At 39.0% G+C, this 15,511-nt stretch overlaps 1 protein-coding gene across 2 annotated transcripts in view; it reads left to right on the forward strand.

Annotated features, from left to right (window-relative positions):
• gjc1 (gap junction protein gamma 1) overlaps positions 1 to 15,511 on the forward strand; it is a 47,376-nt gene that overhangs the window by 14,828 nt on the left and 17,037 nt on the right. Inside the window, exon 2 of one of the 2 annotated variants that reach the window (XM_063472289.1) lies at positions 12,628 to 12,725. The exons of the other annotated variant lie outside the window; for it this stretch is intronic. The gene's annotated coding sequence lies outside the window, so the exon portion shown is untranslated. The remainder of the gene's footprint in view (positions 1 to 12,627; positions 12,726 to 15,511) is intronic. 2 annotated transcript variants of the gene reach the window in all.

The following is a 15,511-nucleotide window of genomic DNA, read 5'->3' on the forward strand; positions in this document are numbered from 1 at the left end:
GCAAGATCAATTTTTTTGCACAACCAGACCTGTCAGTTAACATGGCAAGCCCGGTTGCATCATTAAACTTGTATTGGAACAAGTGTAACTGCAGGCAAGAACATATTGCTGGAATAGGGCTCGTTTTGTTCCCCTTTCCTTTCAGTATGTTTCCTTCTCAGCTCTCCAATCCTCTTATGCCTTTTCAGTCTTTTCTCTTCTCCCCACTTCTGCATCCATAAAGTGTTTTGTAGGAAATTTGATTGCCAAGTTCCGTTTACATTCACCCACCATCTGCTGAAATTGGCTGCAACTGTGAATCATTTCTTAATATTGGCAGCTTCGCACTGACTTGCCTCCTTATTTTTCCTCCATTTCATCTTTTCCCACTGTCTGGCATGCTTTGACCTATTAGTAGTGAGCAAAAAGAACTGTCCAATCCGTAACTCTCAATAAAAGACAGCTCACAGAAAGAACACTTGAACCACAAGTGGTTGAACTGTAGAGATTAAAGTTTTTTACTGGGAGTATATGCTAGCAGATCACACATGAAGTATGAAACTGCCTGCTTTTGAAGTGGTGCAGTCAATATTTTTCCAGCGAGTGATTCAAAGAACTCATTGATATTCATATAGCACATTAAAACTACAGATTTTTTTTTTTTTGACAACAAATCCATACTTAACTTTATGTCTTAAAGAGATATTTATGCTTAACATTTATATCATCTGTAGAGGATAGAGGATACAATTTGTGCTACTCTGTTACTATGTTTAACTCTTGATCTCATTTGTTCTTGTAGTACAACTACTATAAGATGCAGTTGAGTAGAAGTGGAAAGTAGAATCAAAAATGTAACTAAAGTTAACTCAAGGAAAGTATAGAAAGCAATTACCAGAAGTACAGCCCTTCAGTAAATACTTTGGTATGCTTAAGTGCCACATCAGCATGCTAATATCCTTACACAATATTAATATGTGCCTGTTTAATGGCTTCTGTGTGCTATATGCCCACTATCTTAGATTACCAAATGTGCTAATGCTAAACAAACTAATCACAAAGTTGTGCCCTGTTATAAACCTTTGGTTAGAGCCATGTAGCTAAAATTCAATGTACTGAGTGAAATTGTAATCTGTTGTATATGGATGCTGCTATTGCATGTCATTAATTTTATCCACTCCTTCCTATAAATTGCTCTCCTCTTTCCAGCTTCTTTTCCCCTTTATCCTCAACCCAAGGTTTCAACTGCTCACGGTCTCTTTGTTTTAAAAGAGATTTTCCTTCCCCACAGTCATAAAGTGCTCACTCACACCTGACTGTTTTCTCTGTAGGTTCTTTGGCTTATAATATAAAGTGCTTTGAAATGACTATTGTGAACTGTGACTGTATAAATAAAATGGAGTGTTACTTAATGTAACGCCATCATTAAGTCTTGAATGTGAAGGAATGTCTGACAAATTTAGAGTTCTCGATCCTGTAGAGATTGAGATGCTTCAGATTGGATCATAGTGGCTTATTAAAAACCGACCAAGAGGCCAACATTGCCATAGCTACATCTGCACTAGTATCTTGGGAACAATTAAGGTCAATGCCACCCACCGTTACACATTTAACTTTTGGGTCTCACCTGTTAATTTGGTATTTACTGTGACCCGAGTGTCACTGTGTGGTGGCAATTTGTGAAGGATTTTTCAGTTTGAACTCTATTTCAACTCTGTCTCTGAGTGTTGTCGTTTGATAAACCTTGGCCCTTCCTTTACTCCTCAAGGAAAATACAGTGACAGTGGAGTGATCGCGTCCATGGTGCAGTCAGATGAAAGTGAATGAAGGCTGATGAATGCTGTGACACTGACAGAGACTTGTTATCTAGATATTAAAGTATAATAACTTGAAAAATCCTTGTCCTCTGCCAGTCAGTTTCCCAGTGCTGGCCCGTTATATTTATGACTGATGTCTTCTGGATTTTGTCAGATGAAACAGGAACAGGGTCAGAGTTTTGTGTTCAAATGTTTTGGCTGGCTGGTGCATCCTTGAGCAAGACACTTGACCTCTAACAGCTCCTAGCACAGGGTGAAGTATTGCCTCGAAGCAAACAAGTCATGAAGAGAGAAGATGCAGGGGGAAAGCAAGAGATCAGTATTCAGGGGTTACGAAAGTAATTCTAAGATTTATTATCAAATTTAATAAGTAGAAAATTAAGATAAATTAAGGATTTCTGTTCAAAAGCTATTTTAAAACACTGAAGATGTTGGTAGTCATTCAGTCTTCTGGCTGCACACCACAGGTGGGCAAGATTATCGGTGTTAACTAAATAATTTATTCCAACAGAAGGTTCAGTTGCAGATTATCAAGGGTTCGTGTCATTAACTTAACCCAAATAAAATCTTAATGAGAGCACTGGGAGCTCCTCTATGCATCGTGTGTGCACATGCTCCCATGCATGTTTGTGAATGCACTCACATTTATGCCACCGTGAACCCTGAATACAGCGGGATCCCTCCTCCTTTCTCCACACAAACTCAGCCAAAATCATCATCTCGGCGTTCAGTCACTGTGATGGCAAGGATGTCTCTACTTATCTGCAGTAAACAAATTCAACCGTGGCTGGCAGTGGCATTTGGCCTCTGTGTGCTCTCCTTCCTGGCAGCATGTGTGAGTGGAGCTGCTGCAACTGGAGCAACAGAGGATCCTGAAGTCGACGGTTTCTCCTCTAACGTGTCTGATCTAAACAGTGCGGCGCCGCAGGCTGAAAGTCACATTTCATTAAACAATGCTAATTAATTTTTGCAGGAAGTCATGCGTGTTTCAAACTGATTGACTCATTGTCACACCCTAAATAGATGAAGCATTAACGGTCCACCACATGTGATGCTTTGAGTGTCAATTTCACGCCAGCTGTAGGGGTGGAAGTTAGGGTCTTAATGTTTGTAAAGTCAAATTTTGGGTATTAAGAAAAGGGTAGCTTCATAGGGCCGCTGTTAATCAGTCACTCATTAGTGTTGTTGCATTGTAATAATCCTCTGGGACCTGTTTGTGCTTTATGTTCCATTAACAGCGAGTCTGTCATCTTTATGGAGAGCGCTGACAGAGTTAGCTCTGACAGCAGGGGGGTGGATGAGCGCTGTTGGCAGGTATCAGGTCTGCTTTGGCTCGAGACAATGAGCTTCATGGTGAATCTGGGCTTCTGCACAGGAGCAGCCTAATGCTCTTAAGACGCCCTTCATCTCATTCCCTCTTTCCCGCTTTACCTTGCTTAACCCATATGTCTTTTCCCCATGCATTCCCACTATCTTTCCTCTAAGGTCAGTCCAGCTGAGCTCAGGGACCCATTATTCATGGTCAGTCATAAGTCAGCTCTTTAATCATCTGACAGGGAAGCACCCCTGAGTGCAAGAAATCAGTTTCATCAATAAATGGAGAATTTGTGCTTTCTTTGTGTGCATGTGTGTGTGTGTGTGTGTGGTAATTGACCCTTGTGTTGCAGTCGGCATATCTTTTTGCACTGTGGTGGATTATTCCTGTCTCCCTGGGCTTGTTAGTGGTTTGTTTCACATCGGTTCCATGTCACACTGAAAGCACACAAAGCCCCGTGTGGATAAGAGCGCGATAGTGTGTTTGCTCTGGGTTCCATCGACACAAACAAAAGAAGTTAAGAAAAAAAAGAAAGAAAAAGCCGTAGCTAATTGACATTAAAACAGCATAATTTCAGCCTCATTTGTTCCTGAAAAACCTCAAGGCAATTTGTCTCCAGCAAAAAAAGTTAAGTTAATTGCTGCTTCTTTTATGCTTTTTGTGTGCATAGCTAAAGGCTTTGTTACCCCTCAGTGATGCAACTTGTGGCTGACATCAAAATGAAACATTTTACAAAACCAGAAAAAGCTAGTGTGCCTCCATTTTCCTACTGCAGTGTCTGCTTTAAAAAAAATACCATAGCCAAGCCATTACCATTAAAATGTTACCTTGAATCACAGTCCTCTGTGATGGTACAGCACAGAAAAGAGAGATGGAAGAATCCCCTCATGAAAACAACATTTGATTTTGACAACTTTAAATTCCCCGCTAATATACAATGACAAATGTGTACTCACCAGCCACTTTATTAGGTATGCTGTTCAGTGGCTTGTTAATGCAAATATCTAATCAGCCAAGTAGACATGGCTAACAAGACCAGCTGAAGTTCAACTGAGCTTCAGAATACCACTTTCAGAGTCACTTACTTTGGAAGAAAATGGAGAAGGCATGGGTTTTGGTGCCTGATGGGCTTGTAAGAGTATTTTAGAAACTGCTGATCTAATAGGATTTTCCCACACAACCAGAGAATTACAGCGAATGGGCCGAGTGGGTGAAAACACCTTGTTGAGGCCAGAGATCAGAGGAGAATGGACAGTCTGCTTCGAGCTAATAGGAAAACAATAGTAACTCAAATAAACACGTCTTACAACGAAAGAATGCAGAAAACATTTCTGAATGCATTCTGCATCAGACCTTGAAGTAAATGCACTATGGCAGCAGAAGACCACACCTAGTGCCACTTCTGTCAGCTAAGAACAGCAAACTGAGGTTACAATTCACAAAGACTCACCAGAAGTGGTCAGCATATTTCTCGCACCTTGTTGAATCTATGCCACTGAGAATCAAGGCAGTTCTAAAGGTAAAAGAGGGTCCAGCCCACTGCTAGCAAAATGTAGTTAGCAAAGTTTCCAGTGAGTGCACATTAGAGAGATAGAAACAAATGAACACACTGTTCCATACCACTCTCCACTTTTATTTGAAATCTTAATTTACCAACGCAGCAGAGAAAAAGTAAATATTGCCCTTGTGAAGCAGGTGGCATTTAAGGAGTCCCCTACATAGTTATCATCTGGAAAAAACAACAACTCTATACTCTTTTCTAAACTTCAATCACATTTGATTGAGTGAATGGTTTATAAGGATTAGGAGGTGGGGTGAATATTGGAATAAATGAGGATCCATAATGGGTCCAGAGGGAAAGTGTCTCAGTGAGCTTCAGCCACACCGTCCCTCTGTGCTAGCTGAAAGAGAAGGAGAAACAGTGTTTAGAGGAAGGGCTTTGAGAATTACCAAGCAGGTAAGTGAAGGAGAATTAATATGACATGTGGTGTTGTTCCAAAATTTAAGTTGTAATAACCTGATTTAATACTTTCTATATCTGTAACACGTTTGGCTGTCAGATTAATAAAAATCTCTAGCATGATGTATTTTGTCTTCTTAGCCAGCTATCAGCTTGTGAAACCAATAAAAAAAAACAGAAGGAAACCTTATTACTAGCATAGAGTGGACTTGAAAAGAGAAGACTTGGTGGCTAATTCCCAACTTTGGAGTTGGAATCCCCTAAAGGAAAACAGGAGGTGACAGGAGGTGAACTTAGATTTGTGATTGCTGTTGTTAAGTTGCGCAGAGCAAATGCAAGTGGAGCACAGATACCCAATAAATGTTGAAGAAGTCCAAATCATTTAGAATTGCACCTGGATTCTTGTGCTCTAATATTAAAGCTGATTCACCAAATTGATTTGTTTTTATCTTATGGGATTACACACTACACTTAATGTCTTTTGCAAACATTCTTCAGACATAGTGAAACAAGCAAACTGGATATTATTTGGGCTTTAGGAAACACTGACATTTTATTTTCTAATAATATATGATTTAAGGAAAAATATATGTTTTTTTTAAAGGAATTAATTTAAATAATTCATAGTTGAAGAGGCACATCACATTTAAAGTCAAATTTGGACTCTAGTATGAATGCAGCTTTTTTCTAAACTTGTGGTATAATTAAATTGTCTATATAAGGGGCTGTTGGCTTCACGTGGCCTCAGACTAATGGAATAAGCCATTATGCAAATCAAGCAGTGTATCTGATTTGTAGGAAGCGAGAGTCAGTCCTTATGGTTCTTGATGGATGATGAAGAGAAGGAAGTGGAAGAGGGGGGGGATGGAGATGGCAAACAGCAGGAAGAGTGACTGTATTGGGATTTGTGGGGGTGGGCAGTGAGATAGGGGGGATTGTGGGGGAAGGAAACACTAGTCAGCCAAGTCCTTGCATTTCATTTATTATAATACCTCTATACTGTGAGCCAGCCTTTGAGTAAGCTTCATTTTTTGCTGTCTGTGCATTGGCACTGGACTGGGATGTTGCATGAGAGCGTTGTCTCTGCTCAGCTCTCAGTGCCATGAGCTGAAACAGGGGACTCCATTCATGCGCTCTGATTTTGTCTCATTAGCCTGTGGTTACCATAGTGGCTCTATAGTGTAGTAGCTTACAACGAGTGAAAGAGTCTCAGTTTGGATCTAGTAGGAGACATAAATCCCTTTGAGTTGCATCATCTCGCAAATCTGGCAAATCCAACATGCAGAGTTACCCACTGTGGCGGCCCCTTGTGAACACAGGTGGAACCTAAAGTATCTTAGACTGTGGGTGCCATATGTGCTGAGCTGCCTTTATGCATTTGTATGTTGTTTCTATAGAGTAAGAGAATTTACATTGCTGGAAGTGTTTTCCAATTTAACATTTTTGTAAACTGGACATATGTCAGCAACCATTATTTTTTAAGATGGCAGACAGATGATAGCAACGAATCAGGGAAGGCGGGAGGGGCTGGTGTACTCGTTTCAATTTCTGTCAAGATTTTGCCGCCCTCTGGTCAAGAGTTGTGAAATTGACCCTTGTGATCCCCTTGTCCAAAAAGCCTACTTTAGTTCTTGATCCGGAAGAGTGGTTTTTGTTTTTCCTTTCACACTGATGTCAAATTACAAGCAGCAGAGAGGGAACAAGTGTGTTTGAAACACACCATCAGAGCTCTCCTCTGGTTCATCTCCATCACCATTCTGCTCTTTGTTCCTATCAGTCTTTCAGACAGCAGAATGGCCCCTACAGTATAGACCGAGGCTGAAAGCTGCAGCTGCTGCACACACTGAGCAGAGGCGAGGGACAGCACTCCCCCAGTTACTACACACACACACACACACACACACACACGCACACGCACACGCACACACACACACACGGAAGGAGGAGAGAGCTGCTCCTCCCTGTTTGTCTGATGTTTTGCTTTGCTTTAATAGCAAGACTGATGCCATTTAAAACTTTCGCTTCATTTCACTCAATGCAAATCCAGCTGCATTAGTGGGTTGCCAGAGTCCTTCACTGATAGAGGACAGTACATGCAGTGGCTCTATACAGCCAACTCAACCTAATTAGCCCTAATATTAGTTTAAAAAAAAAAAGTACAGCTATGCAGAGACTTTATTTTTTTTTGCATATGACTAAAATATATATTTAAAAATACCTTTCTTGCCCCCAGAATTATATTACATAATTTTAAATACATCACGTCTACCACATCCTGAATAAAGAATCATTAGTGTGTGAAATTAGCAGGGGTTTTTTTTTCTTGCTGTTTGTTTTTCAACCAGACAAACAAAACTGAAGATAAAAAACAAACATTTTGACAGTTGTTCAAGGTGACAAGTAGTATTTAAAATAGTTACTTTTAATAGAAATGATTTCAACACTTAAATAAAAAAGAGAAAAACACTGACACTTAAAATGTTTGAGCATCTTCGCTGATTTTGTTAAAATTTTAAAATGTTCTTATCATTGTCACACAACTTTGGATTTGAGGACCCAAATACAGACTACAGGGGAGAAAAAGCCCCCAAAATCAAAGTCTAAACATGAGGAGCCAAGGAATACATGGAATGCAAACTTGGGCCCAGCTCCAGAAGACAGGTTCAACAAACTCTGAGTCTAATCCTTGGTGGAAAACTCTTAGTTTTCAGTTGCAGAAAAGCTGGAAAATGAAGCCATCATCACTGGACGTCTAGCAGGATTCACCATGACAATGAGTAAATGAAGAACAGAGCCTTCATTTTTATGAATGTGAATGATGACATTCATCATAAACACGAGGGGAGAAAAATGTAATTGTCATCTATGCAGTCATCCAAATTTACCTTTACAGGTCAAGGTGAAACCCGACCAAATTTTACATTTGATCTTTAAGTTAAAACTATCCAGCTTCACCCTAACAAGGACAAAATGCAGGTCCTAAAGGAAAAATATGAAATAATGAGATAAAAAAAATAGACTACTTTGACATGCGATATTATTTAGATTCATTAAAACTCATTTAGTTTATTTTCAATAAAAACAATGGTTCAGACTTTGCACAACATAATTTGATGACTATATTTGAATATATGAAAATATTTCAGCATAAAATCCAGTGACACAGACTGCCTGTATTCAAAAACCTCACTTTAAACTACATTTAGTCTCACATTACAACTTTCAACTAAAATATTCACAAAATCTCCAACTGATAAACAATGACAGGTATTTATTCACCATTGTGACTGATACTTCTTCTTCTTCTTCTTCTTATTATTATTAAAATGCTGATGAATACACTAATCCATGCTAAATGTTTTAATGTAGAGAAACTAGCAGACAACCTGACAACTGCCTTACTGACCCGAGTCATGGAGATACAGACTTCATATTTTATTTTGCTATATTTTATTCAGCGATCACCATTTGTGCCCTTGCATAGATGACCAATTATAAAAAAATGCTAATTATTAACACAACCAATATCTAACCAGGGTTTCAGTGCTTGTGACTTGTGCAAATTAAGGTGCTTGGACATCAGTTACACAAATGAAAAAGCAGGAGTGAAGGAGTCAAAGAGAAACTTTGTTGACCCTGGCACCTGACACAGTTTAAGTTTAAAGTCTCTTTCTAGAACAAAAAAGCCAGAAATTCCTCTCATGTGTCAACAAACTCAGAGTTTTCACTAAACCTGCTTTCTGGAACAAGGCCTTGGGAAACACATTGAGACAAAAAGTTGGACTGGACTATATATAGAGAGATCACTGATTAGGGATTAGACACAGGAGGGGAATGAGATGCAGAGTCATCCAGGCAGGCTGTCAAAAAGCAACTTTAACTCAGGACATAGAAGAAAACCGACCTTTAAGCAGTTAAAATCTGGAAAAAAAAAATCCCGAACAAAACAAAAGAGAGTACCATAGACTTGAATATTAACACTTAATATGGGAACACAAAGGGACGAACACAGGAACAAAAAGAAAAGAAGGCAGACAGAAACAGAAAAACTCGGGCAACTGCTGCTACTGATAGTAACAGACATGAACCAAAACACAAGATAACACAAAAATGAAGAAGCAAAGCTCAAAAAAGGGATAAGATATAAGGCAAGTTTAACATAGACAAATTTCTTAGTTTCTTAGTTGTCTTCACTAATCCTAAAACCTCAGAGATAATGAACATCTCCACATTGGTAATCAGTTTTCTTTGTTTTCACTAGCCCAGCCTTTCTTCTTCAGGCTCTGCTTGCGCTCACATAGAAGGGGCGTTTGATGTATTATTTGACTCTTCTTCTGCACAATGTTGACCAGTTGAATCCCCTCCCCCCAACTCCAAGGCAGATGCATTATTGGAGGAATGTGTGACAGAGCTCTCTAAAAGAAAAAAAAATATAGCAGTAAAATGAAAGATTGCCATTGCAGATAGGACAAGAGAGTAATGCTGCAGAAAATCATTTGGTGATTTGATCACCAGAAGCATGCAGAGCAGTTAGAAAAAATGTATATGTTAACTCAAGATAATATGCAATATTTATTTTATTGCTCAGTGTGTTCTCACTTAATTCTGACATGACAGCTGTACATTAATTCTCACTGTGTCATATACTAATAAACAGAAGGTTGAAATCACTTAAGTTTGTTGTCAGATTCTTCTCAAATTAATCTTGTTGAGAAACAGTCTACATGTTATGTGTTCAGCATGTGTTACCATGGTAACACCGTAAAAAGACAGCCATGTTTGTTGTTCTGGCTGTTAGCTTCATAGTATGCCTCTCCGGCCTGGTAATACAGAGCAACTCCAACACACCCAGGATACCTTTCCACCGTCTGGTTTCACTTACCCTGACAGCAGCAGTTAGGTTAAGGATCATAAGCAGGTTATTATCACCTTGATAAATCTACCATGAGATTCCAAATCTAGCAATCAGTACACTTAAAAAAGTGGTGAAAAAAGTGGTGGTGACTTTACAAAGAAACTATAGTACTGTGGAAAAGTCTTGAGCCACCCTTCACTTCTTTACATTTTGTTTTAAAAAATGAGATTCTAACAATTCTAACAAAGTCAGCATTTGGTACGACCGCTTTTATTTTTCAGCTCAGCCTGAATTCTCTTAGTAAGTCATTCTTGTCATTTCGTTAAGTAGTCTTCAGGGACAGTTCTCAGGGCTTCTTGAATGACATTCGAAGCTCTTCTTTGTTGGGTGTCTTTTTTTCCATTCTCTGTTAAGATGATCCCACACTGCTTCCATAATGTTGATGTCTGGGTCTGTCCAGGTATGCTTTTACCACACTGGCAGTATGTTTGGGATGACTGTCACTTTGAAAAAATAAGCCGTTGCCAATCAATTGATTTCTGGATCTGGCATCATGAATCAAAAGCTGATGGTACGTTGGAACATTTTTGTATTCATCATTTCATCAATTTTGACAGGATCCCCAACACCACTGGCTAAAATCCAGCAGCAAACCATGCCAGAGCCATTGTGTTTTACAGGTGGCTGTAGACACTCACTGCTGATCCATTTGATGCCAAGTTTCTGAGCACCTTTGAATGTTTTAAACATGAGTCTTGAGGTCTGGTTTAGCTCATGTGTTTGTTTTTTTGTTGTTTTTTTTGTTTTGTGTTTTTTGTTGTTGTTTTTTTTTTTTTTTTTTGTTAAGCCTCTGTAGATATTGATGATGGTTTAAACCAGATATTTGAAATTTGGATTCATCACTCCGTAAGTCTCAGTCAACATCAGCCTTTTCTCCCTGTTTCCCTTTGTTAATAATAGCTATTTGACAGCCACTTTCCCACTGAGACCATTTTGGGGGACATTTTTCTCTGTTATTGGGTAGTGCAGCAGTGATGAATAAACAAGAAGGAACGGGAGACATGCAGTGAAGTGCCGCTGGTCAGACTTGAACATTTGCCTTATGGAATATGGTCGCCTGCTCACCCAGTGAGCTAAACTGGCTTTTTTCTTTCTTTCTTTTTTCTTTTTGTCTGGTCATAACTGAATTTTTTCCTTTCTTAAGGGCATCACTCTCATACATTGTTTTTCCGCAGTTTATTATTATTTTTAGGCTTGCCACTTCTTCTTTTGTCATCCACTGTACAGTTTCTTCCTATCTTTTAGACCCACACTGCATGCCGTTCTGTGTATATGTGTATATGTATACGTATATAAGGGCAGGGATAGCTCAGTAGGTAGAGTGGTTGCCTCATGGTCGGAAGGTCGGGGGTTCGACTCCACTGAACGGCTACCCTGAGGTACCCTTGAGCAAGGTACTGTCCCTACACACTGCTCCCCGGGCGCTGCATTGGTGGCTGCCCACTGCTTCACTGGGTGAATGGGTTAAATGCAGAGGAGTAATTTCCCTACGGGGACTAACACATACACATTATTATTATTATTATTATATACTGTATGGGGTAGGTACAAAATTGGCTACGTACAAGGAGTGGACTGTAAACAAGTCATCAATCAGCCAATGTCCAGAGAACAACTTTGAAAGACCTTCAGAAAGATTGGAGAACTATTGCTCACACCACTTAAAAAAAAGTCTGGCTTCTTGGATGCAAAATAAAGATATAATAAGGAAAGGATGGCTGGTTCAAGGCTTTTCTACAGTACTGCATACTACGGGGAAAGTATGAAGAAGTTAAACACACGAGTTTTAAGAATTTTCACCAGTGGGCCTGAAAAAGAGGGACCATATTCATAAAGTTTAACCTATTAAAACCAGGAAGGAAAGTCAACAAAAATTCTGCATGGTTATCTTTGAGATTTTGCATATTAGTCTATTTATATTGCCGTAATATATTATGCTTATTATGTGAACACAACTATGTTTAGAACTCCTTGTCAAAGACCAGTTTCCCCATGGTACAATAAAGTTTATTTTTTATCTTATCTTAATGTTCCCCCACTGTATCTGTACATTTACTACTAAGATATGTTCCAGGCAGGACCTTTTTCTTTTTTAAAGTAGCCTGATGCGTAATATATTAAACAAAAAGCCCGGCATACTTGACTCCAGACAATTCACCAGTCTAATGGGAACTGAAGCATTAAATTGCCTGTTAATCGGAATTTCAGCACTAACAATTAAGTATATATAATGTATTTAATATACCATGGCACAAAGAAAAAAACTGCCCGTGGCTTTCCTCAGTGTATCTGAAGTGTCAGATTACTGTGTAGGTTCTGGCTTTCAGAAAGCTTTACGGTCACAATATACCTATATTGCGTATTTAATGCAGAAGTACAAATCTCTTGTTAGCATTTATTAGAGGTAGTCCTACTCCACTTGGAAGCTGTGACTCTTTTGTGTCACATAAAGCCATAAAAATACATACACACATATTACCATTTGCATTAATGTGCAGCATGTTTTTGCCGTCCCGCTAATTAAATTCCTATTTTGCAGCAATAGTTTGGGAACCAGTGGTGTGGTATTTATAATGCACTTCTATGTGGTATCATATTTAAAGAAATGTTCTCTTCCTTTATCTATCTTCCCTCTGCCCAGCTTTTCAGCTCCTGCGGTATTAAAGATACGCTGCTGTAAAAGAAGTCATCTGTAATCCTACATGTGCTGTATGGCCCCTCTAAAGAAGGCTCATCAAGGTGAAACTCTTGTATGATTTTTTTAGACACTAAAAGCATGATAGCAGTTTTTTTGGGATGAGAGGGAAAAGCACACACTGTGCATCCAGGTGTGTGATATTTAGCAGCAGCAATCGCCTCAGGAGCAGAAACGTCAAACAAGTGAGTGCACTGTAATGAAAGACTAGCCACTTCCCTGGAGAATGTGAATAATGTGAATAGGAATAAATGACATACAGTACTTTGCAGGAAAATACACACACACACGCACACACGCACACACACACTTTTTCTGCCCTTAGAACCTGTCACCAGTGGGTAAGGTGCTCCGCATGCGCACACACAGGCAAGCACGCACACTGAATACATCCATGCCTGAAGACACAACAAGAAATAATAATTGTGAGTCAGCCTCACATATGCATACAGACACACACATACAGTATATACACAGACACAGCCAATAGCCAATCTGCTTTTTCCATAGGAACGCATTTTGTTGTTACTGGAGACATTATTTCAAATTAACCACACATTTTATTCTCATTAAGTGGATATTTTACACACCTTTGATTCAATATTACAGACCCACAGATTCTTCCTCAGCTCCATCTGCCCTGCTCCTCTTCCTCAGTCCTTCTCTGACATGTCTCTATATTTGCAGGTGAGCCTGAGGAGATGATAGTAGTGTGTATTCGTGTGCGTGGGTGTTTTGGGGACTTGGTCTGCATGATTATGTATGATAACATACACATGCTGAAGTATCCATTCACCTCAGGTTAACTCGTCTCCTCAACACTAATTACAGATGTTAATCTAATCTGCGGCCGGTGAGTTAAATGAGGCTTTTTATGGCGAGGCATGAGATGAAATGTGGCTCAGTGATGTACGTGTGATAGGAACACACACCCTAAACCTTTTAAGAATTTACTATCTCAAAAAAAGCAGTTGTCTGTTTTACTCCAACTAATGGCTGCAGCTATATGAGAGTCAAACAGCAAATATGAATTTCTGCACTTTTTGTCTCTTTTCTACGCCATTTGCAGCATAGATTATCTCTTCTAAAATTTAAAAAAAATGCTGTCACTGGTTTGCAAAATCTTGTTCATTGTCACTGGCATTAGCTTGCTTTATAACTAATGCATTTAGAGTAGATAAATGCATGCCCATCTAAAGCCTTATTATCCACACAGCTATAACTGTGTGATGATAGCAGTATAAGATAAAATACGTTTATTTTAAGATGTTTAAATGCAGGGTTTTTATGGTTGAATTCCACTAAAAGAAGATATATGGAAAGAAACGAGCAGCAACAAAATGCAGATCTAAGGAGCACATTCAGAGAATATGTGGTATTAGCCTGTCTCCCCTAAAGCCTTTCCACAGAGTGGAAGGCTTTTCTATTGTCTGCCACCGTGTTGCCTCTGACATGCAGCAGAGCTATATCACATGTGCAAAGATTCCTGTTTACATACAGCAACTGAAGAGGCAAAATGGGAACCTGTTGATCTACAGATAAATGTTCCACCACTGAGCTGTACTCCCTCATGATTTGTACATGCTTTATCTGTGAATTCAGCTCTGTTTGATAATGAATTGTATCCACAAAGCCCGAGTCAAGGAGGCAGCCTCTCTCTGAACTGCAAATATTTAACAGCCCAAATGTGTTTGTTCACTCGTGAGTCTCTGCGTGTTTGTGTATGATAATGAACCTGCGCTTGTAGCATCCATCCTCCCTCTATTAATTAATTTGCTCCATGGCACAGATAAAAATCAACAACAGTTTATTATTTCCCGGGATTTTTGCTTTTTATCATGGAGGGAAAAAGGCTTTTAAACATTTCCACACATGAGATGAAGATACATGAACCTTACAGGGAACTCATATACAACATGCTCTGTAATATTTTTCTAAGAAGCCAATAAAAGGATCAGAAGTCACCTGAATATTAATGTAATTTATATAATGATCTTTAAAAGAATACCTGACACTTGTATTATTTTTTTTTTTGGCTTGAGAGATACAGTATGAACAATAATTAATTTATTTCTTTTTTTGCACATGGGCATTCTGTACTCTGGATTATATATCCGGTTGGTCGGTTCATTAGTGTTTAATGCTATTTAGAGTGTGCATTCATTTATGGCATGCTTTCTTAGGCTCCAGTAGTTGCCTGGAAAAAATACATACAAAGACAAATCTGGGTGCCCCCTGTGTTTATTTTATATGCCCATAAGTCCATGAGCGCTGCTTACGGTAGACTGCGGTTCATTTAATATTACCTCCTGCAGAGAGGCTGGAATGCCCTGAATGAAACAAGCAGAGGAAATTATTGTCGCAGAGCGAGAACTACTGGCATTGCTATACAGGAGATTGTATAACAACTCAGCCACAGGTGCCAAACTGGATCCTATCAACTTCTTAAAATCTGCGGTTTTCTGTTCTAATTTCATTTATTCACTGGAAGGGTTTTTCACAGAGGAAATAGATTTTGCAGATGATCAAATTAAACAGATGACTATAATGATCAAGCATTTTCAGACAAAACTGATGAAGCCCAGCTGAGTGACCCCCCCTTTTTAAACTTGTGTTTAAACATTCATGCGTGATAATGTCACATTATGTGTGATAATGTCATAGTTAGAAAAGGGCATTTTGATCCATAGTCTGACGCTTTATCTTTGTGCTGTTCCCCCTTGTTCTTCTAATTTAGGGTTCACTTATAGTTCAATCCATGAATAATGTAAAAAATTAAATTTCCTTTTGCTCTCTGATGTATTTAATGTTTCTATAGTGGTGGCTGCCT

The sequence above is a fragment of the Pelmatolapia mariae genome, linkage group LG4, assembly GCF_036321145.2.
Source record: "Pelmatolapia mariae isolate MD_Pm_ZW linkage group LG4, Pm_UMD_F_2, whole genome shotgun sequence".
NCBI classification, from domain to species: domain Eukaryota; kingdom Metazoa; phylum Chordata; class Actinopteri; order Cichliformes; family Cichlidae; genus Pelmatolapia; species Pelmatolapia mariae.